The sequence below is a fragment of the Aythya ferina genome, assembly GCF_964211825.1.
Source record: "Aythya ferina genome assembly, chromosome: 3".
Taxonomy (NCBI): Eukaryota; Metazoa; Chordata; class Aves; order Anseriformes; family Anatidae; genus Aythya; species Aythya ferina.
The window spans coordinates 18,363,913-18,383,452 of NC_140298.1; the positions used below are offsets into that span (position 1 = coordinate 18,363,913).

General features: G+C 43.4%; 1 protein-coding gene and 2 long non-coding RNA genes across 3 annotated transcripts in view; 2 read left to right on the plus strand and 1 right to left on the minus strand.

Moving 5' to 3' along the window:
* Positions 1 to 19,540, plus strand: part of ATF3 (activating transcription factor 3) — a 160,852-nt gene that overhangs the window by 131,989 nt on the left and 9,323 nt on the right. The window lies entirely within an intron of this gene.
* Positions 690 to 17,608, plus strand: LOC311433335. The gene is made up of 3 exons (XR_014690678.1): positions 690 to 2,164; positions 14,394 to 14,569; positions 16,834 to 17,608. It is a non-coding gene; the product is annotated as an uncharacterized lncRNA (long non-coding RNA).
* On the minus strand, positions 1,594 to 14,363 carry LOC311433336. The gene is made up of 2 exons (XR_014690679.1): positions 14,238 to 14,363; positions 1,594 to 2,377 (listed from the first exon to the last, which is right to left on the minus strand). It is a non-coding gene; the product is annotated as an uncharacterized lncRNA (long non-coding RNA).

Consider the following 19,540-nt stretch of genomic DNA (forward strand, 5'->3'; position numbering starts at 1 on the left):
GCAACAGCCCTGAGACAGACATATGATTACCGACTTCTGTGGACAAATTCTCCAAAGACCCCACAGGAACACCCTATTTTGGAACACAGAGTTGCAGTGAAAAGCGAGTACGCACTGTCCGCCGGAGCCTACTATTAAAACCCTGCACGTGCTGCCCAGAATCCTTCCAGAGGCACACCCGTTATTTATAATTTTATTTACAATTTTATTTATAACACAGGAAGATTCGATCCTTCAGATAAAAGGCAAGGCCAGCTCCCGCGGCCAAGCAGGCAGGACACCGCGGGGCTGCCGTTTAGAGGGGCTTCTCCGCCGGATTAGCAGCGAGGCAGAGCTGGGTAGGACCCGCAGCGCTGCCAGCGCTCTATCTGGGACAGATGCGGGCAGAAGCGACCCCCGGCCCGGTGTTTGTGCGGTCACTGCTGCCGGGGGCGGCCGGGCCGCAGTAGGCCCCACGGGCCCTGTCCCGGTTGCTAGGCAACGGCGGGGCGGCCATGTCAACACCGCCGCGCACGTGACGTGACGCAGCGCGCGCACGCCGCGCCGACCTCCCCGCCCGCATTACGTCACCCCTCCCGCTCCCGGCAGCGCCTATAAATAACCCGCCGGGGGCGCGCGCATGCGCAGAGAAGAAATAAAGGGTGGGAGGGGTGGGGGGGGCGCCGCTCGGGCGCGAGCCCAAGCCGTGACGTCACGGCCGAGGCCCCGCCCCCCCGGCCTCACCTTCTATTTTTATTCCTTTGTTTCAAGCGCCCCGCCCCGCCCCGCGCGCCGCGGGAGGACGGCATGACGTCACCCGCTTCCCGGAACGGTGACGCGGCCGCGCCGGAGGGGGGTGGGGGGGGCGGCCTTAAAGGGGCAGCGCCCCTGAAGGACGGGGGCAGCTGGGGGAGCCCCCGGGGACGGGGTCCCGGGGCTTTGGGGGGGGGGGTCCCCGGGGTGCGGTGCTGCTGCGGGCACTCGGGCAGATTTTGGGGAAAGGGGGCGGGTAGTGGTGGTGTCGTCCCCCGGAGTAACGCTTCTGAAAAAAAAATATAGTAATAATAATGAAAATATTAATAAATGTTAATAAATAATAATTATTAATATTAATTAATAAAGCCTTAATTCGCCTCCGCGTGGTGTGTCTCGCTCGTTCTCCGTCCCTGAGTGCCGGTGGGTGGGCAGCAGGCAGCCAGCTGAGGGGCCCCAGGTCCGCGCCTGCTGCCGGAGATCTGTCAGCCACGGGTGACAAGCCACGTCTGGTTTAATTTTGATTATTTTTTTTAAATAAAGTTGTGCCCCCAGCCTCCCCTCCGCCGCTGGAGGCCGGGGAGAGAGGCTACAGGGGCGGCAGCTGGTCAGGGGGCTTCCAGCACCGCGAGCTGGGGCTGCGCCTCGCCCAGTAAAGGTGTAAAACTCATCAAACGCTGGAGCTGATCGGCTCCCCAACGTCGCCTAATGAAGATGTAAATTTACACAAAGCACTTGCCGCGGCTGGGACTCAGGAACAAATGTCAGAAGCCGTTTATGTGCGAAAAGATAGCTGCGAGGTTGTCCTTGGGGACGTAGTCCTTTAAAAAGTTGGCATTTTTCATTCTCGCATAAATAATCAGGCGAATGAATTTCAGGTTTATTAAAAATCATATTCATTCTCGAATAAATAATCAGGCAGTCTGTGCTCTCTACCGGTTCTGTGTTCCGGCGAATCCGAATTTGATTGTCACAGAAGCTTCCTCGTGAGTCATCATCGCAATTTCACATCACTCGTTAAAGGAAAGTTGTTTTTCCCCCTGAACCCCCTAACCTACTTCCCCTGTGCCAATGGGAGCATTCAGAAACCGGCACTAAGGTGCAGCTCTGATGCAGGTTTTCTGTTTCTCTGTGACTCATTTGACATTAACATAATTATGTTTCAGGAGTCAAAGTGATTTTCAAACTATGAGTAATGCACAATACTAGAGAGAATGTTTACAAGACACCGAGGCATATCAGCTAGCTGAAGTAACCAGCTGCTGATAACAGCTGAAGTAAGTTGGGGAATTAAAAAGTCTTATAGCACAGTTATCCTCATTTGGAGCTCAGTGTTATGTACCACCAGGAGCTAGGTTGTGTGCTGTGAAGAAGGATCCAGAACCAGCACTGTGCTGTAGCGGGGATAAGACTGAGCCTGTGGGTAGTTCACGTAAGTCTTCATAGTTTTCTTCCCACTTGCATATTTATGTAAAAGTCGTGCTCAAGTGAGAGCAGTGGTCTGTTAAAGAAGTGGCTGTATTTACCAGGGTTCATTTCAAAACGCAAGTGACACACATCCTCTCAGCCAGGAAAGCAGGATCAAAATGAAACAAAAACTGTGAGGTCATCTTGCAAATATTTTGAACCTTGTGTCTGTGAAAAACTTGAAAAAAGAAAAACTGTAAGAGTAAGGCAAAGTTGAGCACTGTTACCATGATGAAATTGCTTTCCTTTCTAATAAATATGGCTGAAGGATAGTGATAATGGTACAGAGAAGAATTACAATGAATGTGTTCCATATAAATACTAGAAGAAGTAGCTATAAAATGTAAAAGCCAAAAGAAAAATAAAATATAAAAATGAATTAAAATCTTAGTGGTGATTATTTGTTTCAAGTGTTACATGGAGCCACTGTTCCTGGGAGTATTTGAGGAAAGGCTGGACGTGGTGCTTTAGGAAATTGTTTAGTGGGTGATAGTGGTGGTAGGGTGATGGTTGGGCTGGATGATTTTGACTTTTCTAACCTTTACGATTCTATGCAATTTTCAGGATTGACTAAATTCTGAAGTGTTTTGTTTTTGTTTTTTTTTTTTTTTTATTTTAAGTAGTTTGAGAAACAGGTTATTTTTTTTCTGACTTCATCTTTTTGAATGAAACCAGGGTGTTTGCTATTTAGATGTTTGTCTACTTTGGCTGGGTGTCCTTCAGGTGAGGCCTTATTCAGTAATGTACTGAGTACCCACAGCTTCACTGGTTTCATAAGAGCTGAGGACATTTGGTTTCTCCAAGGACTGGCCTGGGAAGGTAGAAGTCCAGTTTTGAAAGATCAATGTACATTAACTACAAGTTCATAAAGTACTAGAAGTGAAAATAATCAGTCAACAACTTTCCTGTAAAATACCACAGTAGGAAAGAGAGTGAAATACAAACAATATGTGCTGGTAGCAGAACTGTTGGTAAAAAGCATATTTTCCAAGAGGCATATTCCTGGGATTCAGAAAAAACTCCAATCACACCCTCTATTTTAATTCACTTGAAGAACTGCTGAGACCAGGCACTTGCCATGCTTGAATAACCTTCAGTGACTCTTAGAGCTGGATGAGTACCAGAGCTGGTTAAAAGAAAACAGTTGTACCTGGCTGGGGAAGGCTGGAGGAGAGGGAAGGTTTGTCACAGTAACTTGCATTGACAGTGCTACCTTGCTGTTTGCCAGGAGAGAAAGACTTGGAGACCTCATCAATGTGTACAAATACCTGAGGGGAGGGTGTCGAGAGGATGAAGCTGGTCTCTTTTCAGTTGTGCCCACTGAGAGGATGAGGCAAGGGGCACAAACCAAAGCACAGGAGGTCTTGGCTCAATATGAGGGGGCACTTTACTGTGAGGATGACAGAGCAGAGGAACAGGTTGCCCAGAGAGGCTGTAGAGTCTCCTTCTCTGGAGATACTCAAAACCAACCGGGATACATCCTGCACAGTGTTCTCTAGGTGATCCTGCTTGGCAGAGGGGCTGGACTGGGTGATTTTCAGAGGTCCCTGCCGATTCTGTGATTTCAGTTTTCTCTGCAATGGTTTTCATTGTGCATGACCATGGGCAAGCCCCAGTTCTGTTCCTTCAGCTTCCCTGCTTCCAACTTGCTAGGAGATTTATCATATACTCTGCTTAGGTGACTGTGAATGACAACTGCTACTACAATGAGCAGTATGAATGCATTTAACTTGGTAAAATTACCAAGCAGAAACCAAAGCAAACACACGGACAGGATGATCCAAGTGCCATCAAAAGAAATAATTTCCTGTAGCACAATCTTGTAGTCATAAAATTACTCTTATTTGCTCTAAGCTCATCCAAGCTTGTAGTTTTATAACTACAGATACCAGCCAATGTAGCTTGATATGCTGCTGTGTGGATCTGTCAGCTGGGTTCACATTTTATTCCACTGCTTTTAATTACCAATACTCCTAACTACCAAAACTCACCTCACAGCTCAGATTACAAAAACATACTCTGTTATTCCCAGAGCAGGTTCACATATTACAGGTTTGTGTCATGTTTTTCCTCATAATGATAGCATGTGTTTGCAGAAAAGTTGTGCCCTGCTCAGTACCTACCTGGAGTCCCCTAATCATGCACTCCTGAAAGCAGTACCTCTGCAGTGCTCTGCGCTTCCAGCTCCTTCTTTGCTACCTGGCTCTTGGAGTTTTATTCTTACCATGATTTTTAGGGCAGCTGCATGCCATGTTCCCCACTGCTGTCTGCCTTTTTCCTTCATGGAGAAACTAGCATTTATTTGTAAGGTTTACTTAACATTCTGCAGCACTATACAACCTGTTCAAATTCCAAGTTTTTAACCTTTGTTCCTTATCGAAGCTTTGCAAATTAAAATAGCAGAGTGAAATGGGCAATGAGGGGAGTTTGCTGGAAGTAACTGATAAAATCTTGTGAGCACAGCTTGCCCTTACTGGTTGGTTGGGTTTTGTTGTTGTTAGCTTGTTTTTTAAGCCATGCTCACAAACAAGATACTCACAGACAGTAGTTCTGTATAGAAAATCATTATCAATGTAGAAAGCAAACAGAAGTAAACAGATCTGTCAAGATTGGGCTTGTTTTCTGAATGAGAGAAAAATTAACTCTACTGAATTTTTGGCCTTTACGGAGCACAGATCTTGTAAGAAGGCCCAACACTTTCTAAACTAGAACAGCTATCTATTTTATGCCTAATTAGCAGAAGATGAATTAGGGCTGCATATCCACGCCATCAGCAATAAAAAGAAAAAATCTCATCCCATTCCTTGCCCTTGGCCTGGAGGGAGGCTGGGCAGGGGGCTGCTGCGTCCCACCACGGGACAGCTAGGCCACTGAGAGTGGATGTGTGAGCGTGGCTGCTAGCGCTGGAGCAACACCGTGGCAAAGGAGAACAACCACGCATGAACCCTGTTAGGAAATACCCGGGAAACCCTCGGATGAACTGCAAATATTTTTGTTTGCAGTATCGATTGCTCCCCGGCGCATGTGTATGGGTTGGCAGGTGCTGAGTTAGCAAGGACGACAGGCAATGGGCAGCCGTTTCGGTGTGGAGCCATCTGGCCTTTTGGGGCCTGCGGGTTGGAAAGATGGGAGCTGGCCGGGGAGGGCTCCAGGCCTTTGGTGTGGGGCAGGGCAGGGGGGTGAAGTGCCTCCGTAGAGAGATCGAGGCTGCAGGAAACTCCCTGAAGTCAAAAAATATTGAAACTGTTCTGCTGAGGGAGGGGAAACCCCTGCACTGGGGGAAATGCCACCGTAGAACAGAGTTTTCACATTTATTTATTTTTCTTCCTTTAGCCCTCCCTCTAAGGGTTTCTTCCGGAGGGCTGGGTATCAGGTCCCTCATATGAGTTTTAGTACTTATAATCCAGAAAGACTGCAGGGAGCTTTACTATTACCATGCTATAACCTCTTATGTGGGAAAGGCATTGGAGTGTGAACGGTCTCCTTAGGACGTAGAGGTACAGTGCATAGGCTCAGCAACAGAAAATAGATGCGAATTTTGTGAAGAGATCCCTGATTTCCTTTTTCCTGCATGATTTCTGGGAAAGCCAAGCTTCCAACAGGATGTTTGGAATTACAATGACAAAAATGTTTGTAATATATATAAATATAACAGTTAAAATATTTGCTAGACAGGGTTTTCTTCTTATATTTTTTTTTTAATCTAATGACTTCTCTTAGAAAACTCATATCAGTCTTAATGCTGAAAAAAGAGACATTGAATTTTCTTCTATATTAAAGCCCTGACCTGTTAACACCTATGCCTGTGCTTAAATTTAAACATATGAGTAGTACTGGACCTACTGGGATTACTTGCATGATTAAAACTAAGCATGCATGAAAGTGTTTCAAGGTCAGGATTTTCAAATTCTTTCACTCATTTAGGGTTTAAAAAAACACAACCAGTAAGCACGCATTCGTGTAATAAAAATGCAGTGGTGTTTATTTTAAGGGACTCACTTGATCATAGTTTATAGGCAACGTATCTTATAGAACAACTGAGTATCAGGCTTAACAAAATGAAACACTCAGCCACCACGATCACCTGCCTGAGTGGCTGTATTTTCTCGTAGGAAGGAGAAATCCTTACTTCAGTGTCTTGAGCTGGGATGAATCACCAGGACGATCCTGTTGTTATTTTAGAGTAAGGTGGCATGTTTCAGAAAAGAGGACTTTTAAAATATGTTCATTTCATTTTTATATAAACATGACTTTGCTTCCAGAAATATTCAAAACTAAAAAGTATTTTACTTTGGGGTGGAAATATGCTTTGTGTATATAAGATGTACTAAACCTTGCTAAATCACTCATAAAAAATGTTCTCAAGATGGTCCTGTCAAATTACAAGTCCAAATTAGATGGTTACGGGGGTGTTGAGACTTTCTCCTGTCTAAACATTTTCCCACTGCTTTCTAAAAGAGACTTGTCCCTGGTGGTGGTGCACTTGTATCATGACAGGATAAAACAAAGTGGTTTTTCATGCCTTGTTAATAATTGCTGCCCTTACTGTAAATGTAGATGTATTGTAGAGCTTCTGGAGCCAACCGAGTTTCTGTAAAACCGAAGCCACACAAAATTTAGTCACAGCAATCAGTTAACTTCTAGGTCGTGTTTTATGCACAGATACAGAGGAAGCTTTACCCTTGTCTGAAAGACTTCAGCCCCTCGAAGTTTCAGTCATATGTCTTTTGATCTAAGAGACTGCCCAACCTAGCAGGCTGGAGATGGGGAGAAGAGCACTGCCCGTGCTCTTTGTTCCCTGTGCAGCCATTCACTCCCACAGCATAGGATAGGTGTGACCAGGAAGCAGATATCCTGAAGGACTGAGGAGAGCGTTTCGTCTCAGGAACCCACAGCACACAGTCCTGAGGAAGGCCTCCAGCTAGGCAGCAAGGGTATTTGAGTACCCATGCAGAAATGAAATGTCGAGGAGCATAGAAATGTGAAGGCTGCTGACTACAGCACATGTGGTATCTGGAGCTTGGGATTTGTTGTCTAGGATACTACAGCTTGTCCACTTTAAAGTTGCCATCCTAAGCCATCACAGGAGAGTTTGAAAAGGGAGAGGATCTCTATTCTCCTGTAGCTGATATTCTCTGGGGGCTCATTTGTCCCAAAAGCTTCTCAGGAGAAACCCTTGGAAAGGCTATTTCCAATTTAAACCAAACTATGAATGTTCTAGTAAAAGGAAAGGTTGTATACAGGGTGAACTTTGAGGTGTGCTCCAAAAATATGTTGCTGACCTCTCACTTGACACAGTCTGTTTCCCTACTAGACTGTAATATAATTAGTGCCTGCTCTAACCCTGCTGCCAGTTTAATGCTTACATCAATGGAAATGCGGCCACGCAGACTGCAGTTAGAAAAAAGATATATGTGCAACATCCTAAAATAATCACTGTTGTAGTAGACAGAGGGATAGCCCAGAGAGAATACTTAGGATTCTCATACTTTGCAATATATCTACTTGTCTTATTATATAGATGTAAATGGCTATTAGAAGGTTAGGTCTTTGAGAAGTTGGTCTCAATTCTCTTCTCCTTGGTGTAGATGAAGTGCAGCCAAACTGAAGTCAGTGAAGTCAGGCTGGGCAGCGAAAGGAGACTTAGAACCAAAATTAACTGAGAAAAAGAGCTGAGGATAAAGACTCTTGTCAAGCAAAGGGGGAAATAGGTGGTGACTGCACTGGAAGGTGATCATAGTGCTGACAGTCACCACGATGGCAATAGTTGATGACCATTAGTTCATTTGGTCAGATCTCGTGTGTGTTGCAGGCCACTAAATTTCACCCAACAGCCTTTCTGTTGAGCTCTGTGAGACGTGCAACAGGAGCTGTGAGAGACATGGACAGGTCTTGGACTGGGATGACAGAAAAAGGGTGATTATAGCATCCACCCCCGGTTTGGTAAGCAGTCCATTTGGGACAGGCACATTTAAAAGTAAGTACGATTTAAGGAATAGATTATGTAGGGGAGTCAAAGGATATTAAAGTTCTCCTGATATGCAGTTCACGAGAATGGGTTTTGAGAGGAGGGCCATAGCTCTGTCCTGCTGACACCTGTGGTAGGAATGTGACGGGGAAGAAACTGGGGGAGCGCGCAGCCTCTTCACTCCCTTTGTGGCTGTGTGTAAAACATCGGTGCAGCGAATGTAATAGAAAACCTGGGAAGTAAAGGAAGAATCCTAAAATGGTCCTGGATAAAATACTACTCTCAAGGGCACAATCTTTCAACAGAAGAGGAATGAACCAAAACTGTACTGAAAAATACCGAAGCAACCCTGGTCTGGCTGCCCACTCTTTCCACTTGCCAGTCACCTCCCTAGGAGCCGGGCTGCAGCCAGGAATGCTGCTTTTACAACATGGACAGTGGGCATTTTAGAAAGGAAAAAGGGCGGTGTGTAAAAATATATTCTAGTTGGTGATGAAACCTACAAATGCTCAGATGTCTACATGGATATTTTAAAGGTACATGGCATCCATGGAAAAACAATTAAAATACATATTATTGTGACTTGTAAGAACTGTAAAGCAAAATCCAAGTTTGAGTACATTTAACCCCTCCACATTCCCTGCAAATAAAACAGTGTGCACATCACACTTGCTTTGAAAGCCTTTTTTCATTTCCAGCACTCCCAGCCTAAGACATGGCTGATTTACAGCCTGAGTTCAAGAGATCACACAGGCTAGTAAGGAAGTTGTTGAGAAAACTTTGAAGCCCAAACACTCGCTTTCACACAAATTGCAAATCAGCTGTTTAAAAAAAAAAAAAAAAATCCTGACATTTAAATTTTGCCTGCTATTTTGGATACTCTCTTTACTTCATGCATATACTTTAAAAAATAAACATCATAAAAAAATATGAAACTAAACCATCCCAAGCTAAATCCTTGGGTGATGAAATGAAAGCAGCTATGCCAGTTTCTGTCTGGGGGTAGTTCATGGTTTTCGGTAATCTCATACCTCCAGTTTCTGCTGCAGCCAAGAAGCCGATGATTTATCTAACTGGTTAAAGTGAAGTAATGTATAAATAGCTGTAAAAGATGCAGCCTTGCCAAAGCCAGGAAGCATTTGAGCCTAATTTATGATTTCCAAACAAGTCGTAGGACTGATCCTGCAATCTCAACTTGAGCAAAACTGAAGCAAAGCTATAAATCCAGGTTGGAAGGCCAGGCTGAGCCATGGGCTGCCCGATATCTGCCCATGGCACAACACGGCTGTCGTTTGGAAGTGTGCTAATGAAACATTTCACAATGTTTGTGATATGGGGGGACACCTTGCATTATGCGAGGGCAAGAAATAACTCTGCAGTGGCAAGGAAACTGCTTTCCTCTCCAGAACATAACAGACATCTGCATCATTAAAATGGGATGGTAAACTACATTTTACTTTGATCAGATTTCACTTATGGGAAGAATTGATAAATTTAAATATACTAGAGCTACACTTTCTCCTTATGGGAAACTGAGCCCTTAAAAATGGTAGATCTTTCCCTTAATGTGGAGCAATAGAGTATTGAATTCCTGTACAGAACACAGTGCAAGTCGCAGTGAAATCTGCTGAATACTCTTAACAGCTCTTTCCATGAGTATTCTGTTTTTATATCTTTACTCTCTCTCTCATGGTGATTGATGGCTGATTGCATATCACAGTCTGTTTTCTACATAGAAGGGAAGCATAGTGGTTTTGGTTAACTGGGTCCTTATTTGAGACTAGCATGTATGCTCATGTGTAAAGAATCTATACAAATCCTTCAGTAGTTATCTGCAAAAGAAAGCAGACTCCTGACCTGATAATCAGCAATTCTCGAAAAGCAGCCCTCTCCCAGTGCAGTTCTAGTCTTGCAAAATTAATTGGGGCTGACCTTGCACTGAACTTTACAGGAGTTGTATCAGAAAATAAAACTCCTACACTGGTTCTTAAAGGTCATGATAAGTCCTAGAATAAAAATTATTAAAAAAAAAATTAAAATTAAAATAAAGTCTATTCTAGCTAGCTACATGTGTACCTGTTTGAGATTACTTTCACAGGACAGCTTTCTTTCTTCAGGAAACACTAACAAAATGCTCTTGCATGCAATAAGCAATATTCAGCAATACTCAGCTTCAGCTCTGTTAGGTAGGATTTTCTATGATTTTCCCGATCCATGAAACTACAGCACAAGATAGGTCTTTTTACACGTGCTTGTACAAATTATGATTTGAGTAGTCCCATGAAGCACTGGCATACAGAAAATACAGTAAAGTTATAAGGCACAGACTATCTAGTTTAAAAGAATACATAACTTAGAAATTCAGCCACTTCATCTAATTCCTTTAAAACAGTTTAATAAATCCATCGGATTTCTAAGTCTGCCTCATTCTTACATTTGCTCATAAGCTGTAAAAAGCCTGAGATGGTTCCACAAAAGACTGTGGAACAAAATAACCCATTAACAATAAATAGTAACTCTTACACTACTGATCAGAAACAACCAAAGAAAAAGATCTTTTTGTCCTGCAGTTGTCCTGATTATTTTTTGTTTGTTTGTTTGTTTTGTTTTCTTCTCTTTTTCTTTAGTTTGCAAAACCTGTTTATATGCAACAGATCTCCTACCTCCCAGTTCTGGCCTCTGTAGTCCTGCTACCAGTGCCTGGGGTCCAGTCCTTTTTCTACTTTTACTGCTCTTTCTTATTTTCTGCAGTGGGAGTTTAATTTGTACAAATAAAGCAGAGATGATCCTTTTATTTTTCTTCTTTATATTTTACATTTTCACAATGTGTAGCAGTAAAAATGCCTGATGGGAAAGGCATTTCCTGTCAGTAAATGACAAGCTGAGCACAGATACAGGGATGAAAACTCTTCCAAGTCATCACTAAAGTACCAGAAAAAGCTTTTCTTACCAGTCATCATTGCTTATACGCGACACGCATTAGCTATTCCTGCTACTGCAGTAAGACGCACTTCAGGGTGGAAAGCTTCCAAGAAGGCTTCAGTCAGCAAACTGTGGCTTTAGATACACGGGAGTTCATCTGAGCATGTGGGACTGTGCATGAAAATGGACAGATGCTGATCCTCTGCGTTCGTATTTAAGTGCAGGAAGTGTTTAATTCTAAATAACTTTTTGAAAAAGGAATTTTAAATGATTTGCTACATCCCAGATATATTAGAGTAAAAATGAGTAATGAAAAGAAATGGTTTTACAATATAGCACAACTTATTTTTGAGTAACAAGGCTCTAACATCCACTAGTCATCCAGAGTTTAGTGTTAACAGGTGGACAAAACGTTCTGCTTTTGTCCTCTATGGCTCTTTAAAGTTATTTGGCTTCTGTTTATTTTAATAATTCAGCATCTCCTCAGATTTTATACCTTTTCGGTTTTAGAAGAATAATAGAAATTACTGTACTTATACAAAGACCTGTAAATGAATCCATCTGCCCATATATATAAGAAAATGGCCAAAATAATGACCTTGATAAAACACCACAACAGTATACCTGGTCAGATATTGTCATCCCACATGTGTTGGAAAAAATGTATTACTGTAGGAATAAGTCATATTACTTATAAAGGCTATTTTAGTTCTTCACTAAACAGCAACTCCTAGGTAAAGCAGAGCTTTTGGACAGGGCCTGTTCAGCCGTATATTTAATTACTGTGCTGGATCTGGGCTTCAATTTGATGGTTGAAAGATTGTTGTCCTTTTTAGAGCTCTATATAAAACTCTCGCTTGCGACAAGAACACACCCAAAATCTTTATTGCTGCTAAATGCTACTGCTACGCACAGTAAGAATAGAAAATAATGCCTCTAGAGAACATCCGGCAACAAAAGACTGAGGTCTGATGGCACACTGAAGTGCTAATTAAAATTAGACATAAAAATAAAGTACATCAGCCTCATCTATGATGTCCATTCGTGACTCCCAGCTACTTCACCCTGGAAGGTAAATGCCATTATCCATTTCAGCAGTCTGGGAAGCAGAACCAAAGGAAGGCAAGGAAGTTATCCGAAGTCCCAAGGACAGGGAATAGGCAGGGCCCCCTCACTGCCTGACTCCCATGTCTGTAAGCAGCACTAATCTTCCATGTTAATAATTACTTCCAGTGTAGAAGGGCAAAAGACCAGTGCCACCGAAGGAAGCTGGGCACGATGAAAATGAATGTCACCATTCTTGGCTGGAAGAGATGGGGCAGGAAACCCCATCTGTGCACTTGAGTTCCCTGTGCAGTAAATGTGACTATGGTCCAACAGCCTGGGATTCAGGGCCGCCAGTGCCCCTGTGAGCCGACCAGAAATACCTCAGCCCGGCAGTGTCTGAAATCCCAGCTCTCTCACGTACTGCCTAGCTCACAGCTCAAAGTTAACTATCACTGCGATCGGGGCACTCATGGCCCCGGAATCCCCTTTTGAGCTCTGACTCATTCAGGGACTGAGTTAGTCTTTTATTAAAACCTCATCAGTGAGAGCCTTGGTCTGGAGGGTGAGATCTGAGTGTGGTTCTCACCCCTTGCTAAGAGGGATTAAATTCATTCCCCCTCTCTCTGAGAAGAAATGATCTAACCGCAAAACGACAAGCTGTGCTGCTTGGGGAATCTTACTCCCAGCTCCTGAAGCTGTCCTGTCATGAGGCTACGAACCAGTTAGACACCAAACCAGGTGGTGCCCAACTTTACAGCCTCATGGCGAGGACATGCCCCAGGACAAAGGGCATCCCGGAGTCTGCGCTTTCCTCTGTGTAATCATTTTCCTTCAGAGAGTCACTGGACAAAATCTGGGCCCTACCCAGCAGCAGACGGCATCCCCTGATGGACTGGTGGCCCTGTGGGCATCCCAGCTGGGTGCAGTGACAGGCTGCAGAGGTAGCCTCACACGCAGCCTCCCATGCCCACGGAGCAGAGTCAGGGTTTGGGCTAGGTGTGAGCTCCAGCGCTTGCAATAAGGGCAGCCTCATTTTAAAACTGCGGGCTACTCTTGGTTTCACTTTACTTACACTTTGTTCTTATTATCTGGGCGAGTTAGCATGCGGCTGATGCCAAAAAATGAAACAGCAAAGATAAGAGGTTGAAAGTTAAGATCATTCATGTGTTCTTCTCATGGCAAGTCACGTGTAAAGTAGGTGAGAGGACAAAAGATAAGCAGAGGGAAAGCTGCAATGGCAGCCTTGATTTTGAATCTATGGGGGGTTGCAAATCTGTCATATATTGTTCTTGTTTGAAATGTAAATATGTTAATTAAATTAATGAAATTAATTTTTAATAATTAGAAATGTGTATTTGTCATTGTTACAGTCAGTTGCAAATTATATATTTACCAGGCAGATGAGAAGTGCTATTATAAGTATCATTAATGACATTGAGTCCCAAAATATTCTTTATACGTGTACAGTTCCAAGTGCAATCCACGCAAACAGGTCATTTTTATAGTGTGTGTCGATTTGTGTGAAGCAGCATGATGATTCCATAACTTATCCAAAACATTTGTAAGTCATCGCAGTAAGAATACAGATACTCTTGTGCCCCCTTTCTCTCACCCTCTGGATACCTGCTGTACTGTGAGAACACAACCCATAATTGCCTTAGTCCACCTAAGTGACATACATGTACACGTCTTCAGCAAATAGTTTCTGAGCATTACTTTTAAGCATTTCAACAGCAGAGTTTAGTACACTAAGATCAGTGTGACTAAGTGCTGATTTTTCTTAGTCACTTGGAGCTAAATTTATCTCTCACTGAAGTCAATGGGAATCTTTCCATTGACTTCAGGAACAGCTAGATCAGGTCTTTAGTATTTTAATCGGTTAACATTTTTTTACACATACAGCCTCTGATGAAGTTCTCTAACTGGTCTCTCAAACAACAACCTGGCATGTGTTTACGGGATGGAAGGGATGGGGAGGGGAAGGTGGAGGGGAGGATCTGAGAAGACAGAACTTTTATTGATGTAAACTGGATGGGACAGAAAGGGTGCAATAAAGAAGACATGATTTACACTTACCTAGAGGGCAATCAATATATCTCACCTGTTATTTTGCTTGTTCTGTAGAGCTAGTGATTCTGCTTCATTCAGTGTGTTTAAGATGTGATTCTTTCATATGTGGGATCTCAAATGTGGGATGTCTTTTCTTTGTTGGTTGCTACCTGGTTGTATCTAAATAGATTGAGGAATGTAATTGCAGGCTATTGTGCTGAGCCAGCTCCTGTACAAAGTCCACCTGATAAAAACACCTTAAAGTCTTCAGCAAAAAGGAACTGGAGCTACACTTGTCTGAGCTAGAGCCAGTGCTCCGTCTCAACTGGAGAGAAGGGATATCTGCAAAACTTGCCCCCAGGCACTCCCGGAGCAAAGCATTCGGTAATGACCAACACCATTCTGGAGCATCTGTTCTACTAAAGTCCCATGAAAGTTCATGGTAATTTGGGGCATTAAAATTCATGGCAATTGTTGCACCCTCTGGTAAATTAATTATCGCTGGCTCCATCTTATTGGTGGAGAAGCAAAAAAAAACCAAAATGACAGAAAGTGAAAGAGAAAATCAAAATGACTCATTTAAGCTTAGGAAGCTGCCAAGGCAAAAGCAGAAGGACCAACAGGAGAAAATCTCTGGAAAAGGGGAAGGGAAAGGGAGATGACAGAATCCAGGGATACAGTGAAGGAAAAGAGAAGTGAGAGGAAGAGAAGCAGGGAAGTGGCAAAAGAAAAGGAGAAGCTGTTGGTTTAAGGAAACAGGAAAGGGGGCTGCTGCTGATACAAAGCAAAAGAGCGTAGGAAACAGGGGTGTCCAAAAAGGAGACAAAACCAAAACAAAACAAAAACAGAGAATAAATGTACATGTATTTAGAGGGAATATCAGGTGGTGATGAAAACAGGCAGCAGGAAAATAAAAGAAATGTAAGCTAAGGAGAGAAAAGCAAGGAGTGAATGAATTTTGCCTTCAGTGTTAAAAAATACAAGAAGTAAAAATTGTGCAGTTATTAGCAGCTAATTTGCCACTGCAAAACAAACACCCATCTGCCTGAGTGGTATTAAATATAACATGGTAACATCATTTGCCATGCAACGTATTGGAGAATCTGTCCTCTACCTCCGTGGTTTTTAACTCATTTCAATTTTTGGACCTCTTACCCTGGTAGAGATCCAAACCTTCTGTAGTGAATTTTATCCTTGCTGGTTTGGGCTTTTATCATTTTTTTTTCAGTCGCTTGTTGAGGAAACTCTTGGATGTAGCCCCAAGAGGTCCCTAGACTGCAGCTGAAAATGTCTGGACTGGCTGGGAACGACTGGTGATACCCCTGCTGCAGTTTGGTCCAAGCAGCAGCAATATAAACCTCGGGAAAAAACTGTCTCAAGTTTCAGCTCTGTTGTTAGTCCAATTCGATGTGAAAATTATTTCAAAAATAGTGCATGTTTTGGGTAACAGAGGAGTCTTACCATATTAAATTGCACCACACAGCAAAAAAGGAAGAATAAAAAAATCCATGGTGAAATCTAATTCTCATCACCAGAAAAAAATAAAATAAAATAAATAGAATGTTGTTTCTGGACAGTCAAAAAGTTCAGGAAAGCTCTTTCTCAGATATGTGCCATGAAGGTTGAAATCGGACCCATCAGGTTTACACTAATTTCAAGACTTCATACGAGTAAAACCACAAAGCACACAGAGAAATGGGTTTCACTCAAGATATCACTGCACATTTTATTTATTTGCATCTCATATTTTAACCAGACCAAGTAGGGTTTAATGGAACTGCATGATCATAAAACACCATAAGATTTGGATGGGACACGTGGATTTAATTGTTTTATTCTGACTGATGTCCTCCATTTCTATAAATTTTAAGACAGGAGGCAGCAGAAAGCTTTTGCTGTAAGGATGGAAGTCTTTTGCTCTGTATGGCACCAACTCTAGCTCTGCTTAGCAAGGAGACAGCCATCTTTTAGATTTATTCAAGTACCCACATCATATGATGTAGTGTGAAGGGATGTGGAGGCGGGATTTGGTTGGGAAAAGGTAAAGGAAATAATTCTTTCCTCTACACTGGAGATTTCCTGAAGGCTGCAAGGACAGCACCACGGGTGTTACTCAGCCTAATGTCTCTCCAGAGGTAAATGTCACTGTGTGATGGTGATGAGCTGCTCTACCTGGCTTAAGGGAAAGCAGAAATAGGTAACATGAATTTCAATCCAGTGAAATGACTGCTGTTTCAGTGGGATTGGCCCCCGAAGTCTCTGACAGCAGCAAAGAAATGAAAAGGAAAAGGTCTGGTAAATGTTTGGAGGGAGACAAATTAAAGATATGAGATGCTGGAAAATGAAACTGGCAGAGAACATCACAGCATTTGGTGGCTGTACTGCTTTTTACTTTAACTTGCTGATATTATTCATAATTAATATTATATATATATATATTTAACTGGACTCTGATCTTATGTCTTTACTGAGACTGAGATTCGTTTTTGAAGAGGAGCAGGATAAAACCTGTGTGACACAATGGAGCTCAGTTTCTTTTTCACTGTGATTTCATTTTCTTTTTTTCACGGAAGAGTTTCAAGCCAGGACATGTTTCAGTGGCCTAATCTTAAATGCGCCCGGGAACAATCCCTCTGTTTGCTTTGCAGGGAGGAGCTCCCTCACTTCAGAAGCAGTTCAAGAATGAACACAACTGTTTTGCTGTCAAGTTTTAGCACCAAGCGTGGCTCACCTTCAGTAGTGGTACCAGCAGCGGGGAAGAGGCACTGTGTGGCAAACAAAACCATCAGATTTTGTTTTGTATAATATAGCCCGATTTCAAAACAAAATTATCATCTGTCCACTTGGTGAAGTGTTGTGATCATTGAGTAAATGTCAGCAACCTTTAAACAACCGAACAGCAATACTTAGATTTCAAAGGTGCCTCTAACCGCATTGGGAACTGCTTTTTTCCACCCCCATTATTCTGTGACATCGCTCTACTTAGCAGAAAATACTCCAAATAAATTTCCACTTATGGCACAGCTAGTTAAATAAGAACGGGCAGTTGCTAAATCTCTGTCAGAATTACAGCAGGCACCTGGTCATGACCACTAAAACTAATGTTGCTAACACGTTTCCACAATAACTTCATGCTCAGAACTTTCCAACCAATTATCTTTTGGGAAGAAATTTTCCACATTTGGCCTCAGCTCGAGAGGGATTTTTTTTTCTTCTTGAGAAAAACGATGCCAGCTGTTTCTGAACACGGCATGAATTATAGAATTACGCCTCTGAAGTAGGAAGGACTTCTCAGACTGCACCAAGCTGAAACGTAAAACTTGCTCTAAACCCCTCAGAAGAGCAAAGGCTTTGCCTGGCATTATTTCTGACATTGATTTACGTAGATGAATAAAGATAAGACAATAAACGTGTTTTGAAAGAGCTAGGATTGATTTATCTATATGTGAGCCCGTGAGCCTCCAGCAAGAGAAGCTTGAAGGCGTTGTGCAGAGAGCTGCCAGGTGGGTCAGGGGAGCTTACTCCTGCCGTCTGCAAAGTGCACGTAATTGTTTGAGAGCAGGGTACAACTGTACCTGCTCCAGGGGAAAAGCTGACAGCGTTAGTCCCTTTCCCAACAGATTTTCTTTCTTTCTTTCTTTCTTTCTTTCTTTCTTTCTTTCTTTCTTTCTTTCTTTCTTTCTTTCTTTCTTTCTTTCTTTCTTTCTTTCTTTCTTTCTTTCTTTCTTTCTTCCTTTCTTCCTTTCTTCCTTTCTTCCTTTCTTCCTTTCTTCCTTTCTTCCTTTCTTCCTTTCTTCCTTTCTTCCTTTCTTCCTTTCTTCCTTTCTTCCTTTCTTCCTTTCAAGCAGACAACTAAATGTAAAATAGGAGCCCTATGTTTGCAAAGTTGAGCACGCTAGCACTGCGACACTTAGAAAGCTGAGACTACAGTTCCTGTCTGTGTGGCTAATGTGCACATTTCTACATACATATATAAATATATATATATACATATGCACACACCCATGCGGGCACAAGCACACAGAGGTGAGATGCAGGCATTCTGACTTTCAAACCAGTATAAGAAATCAATGTCCTTGATGAAATACTTCAAGCAATTAATTCATCTCAGAAAACACCACTTGAGACACAGCCCCAATTATCAAAGTACAGCCATGTGAACACGATGAAATTAACTAACGGGTTGGGGCACTCGATCGGGGTATGCCTGTAGGATGTGAATGGATTTATTGGTGGTGTCGGGAAGTCCCCAGGCTCTTGGTGAGCTGAGCGGGGAGACCCAAAGGCTGTTGTAAGGACAGGTTTGTATGCACTGGGCATGGAGCGGCAGTGCATTGGGTAACGCTGCGCGAAGCTCCCCATGAGCTCCTCCAGCTTTGGGTAAGTGCTTTATTGACACATCTATTTTCTAGTGCTTTGGGGGCCGTTAGGAGGCGAGTGCTGTCATTGCACAAGCCAGGAAGCGATGGAAACAAAAAAGAACAAAACAAAACCCCCTTCACCACAGCCACTACCATATGTCCCTATCTCCTATGGGAACTCTGGTTTTCCCTGGAATCACAACGACATCGTGTGCTGTTGTCTTTTAAGAGAAGGGTTTGTTTTTTTTTTAATTAATTTTTTATTTTATATTTTTTTTTAGCTTTCTGTAATTTCATTAACCAGGTCCTTCCTGTTTCCTTCAGCGTAGAACCCAAAGTCTTCCTCTTCAGCGTGTAAAGCCAACTTCTAGCTGTCATCTCAAGCAGCACGGCGGGAGCGCGTATGCTGGGGGGGGCGGGAGGGGGGGCGTTAAACAACTTTTTATGTAAGGAAGAACCACGTTTTCCAGTCCTGTCGGAAACCACACGGTGTTCACTTACGTTTACCGTTTCCGAGATACGGAAAGGACTTTGATATATATATATGTGGTTTTTTTTCCCCAAGCCCTGGAGCCCCGGTTTCATTTTAGTGTTTTTAGTTTTTTTCCCCCAAAATCCGGGCTAAGATGAAAAAAGGAGGGAGGAAGGGAGCGCAGAGGGGGCCGGGGACGGCGGCTGCTCCCGAGGGGGTCGTCGGGGGTCCCTCGGGGGTCTCGCCGGTGTCTCTCCGAGGTCCTTCGGGGGTTCTCCGGGGCTCCCTCGGGGGTCATTCTGGGGTCCCTCGGCGGTCCCTGCGGGGTCCCCCCGGCTGTGGGGCTGCCGGGGGTCCCGTCCGGGCCGTCGTGGTCGCGCCCCCCCCCCCCCCGCGGCTCGCGGTGCCGGGGAAGCCTTGCATCACAGCGGGCCCCGCTGCCCCCCCGGCGGCCGCCCATCTCTCTCGGGGAGGCTATTAATAGCATGACATCAGCCCGGGACTCGCCGCCAGAGTAAATAC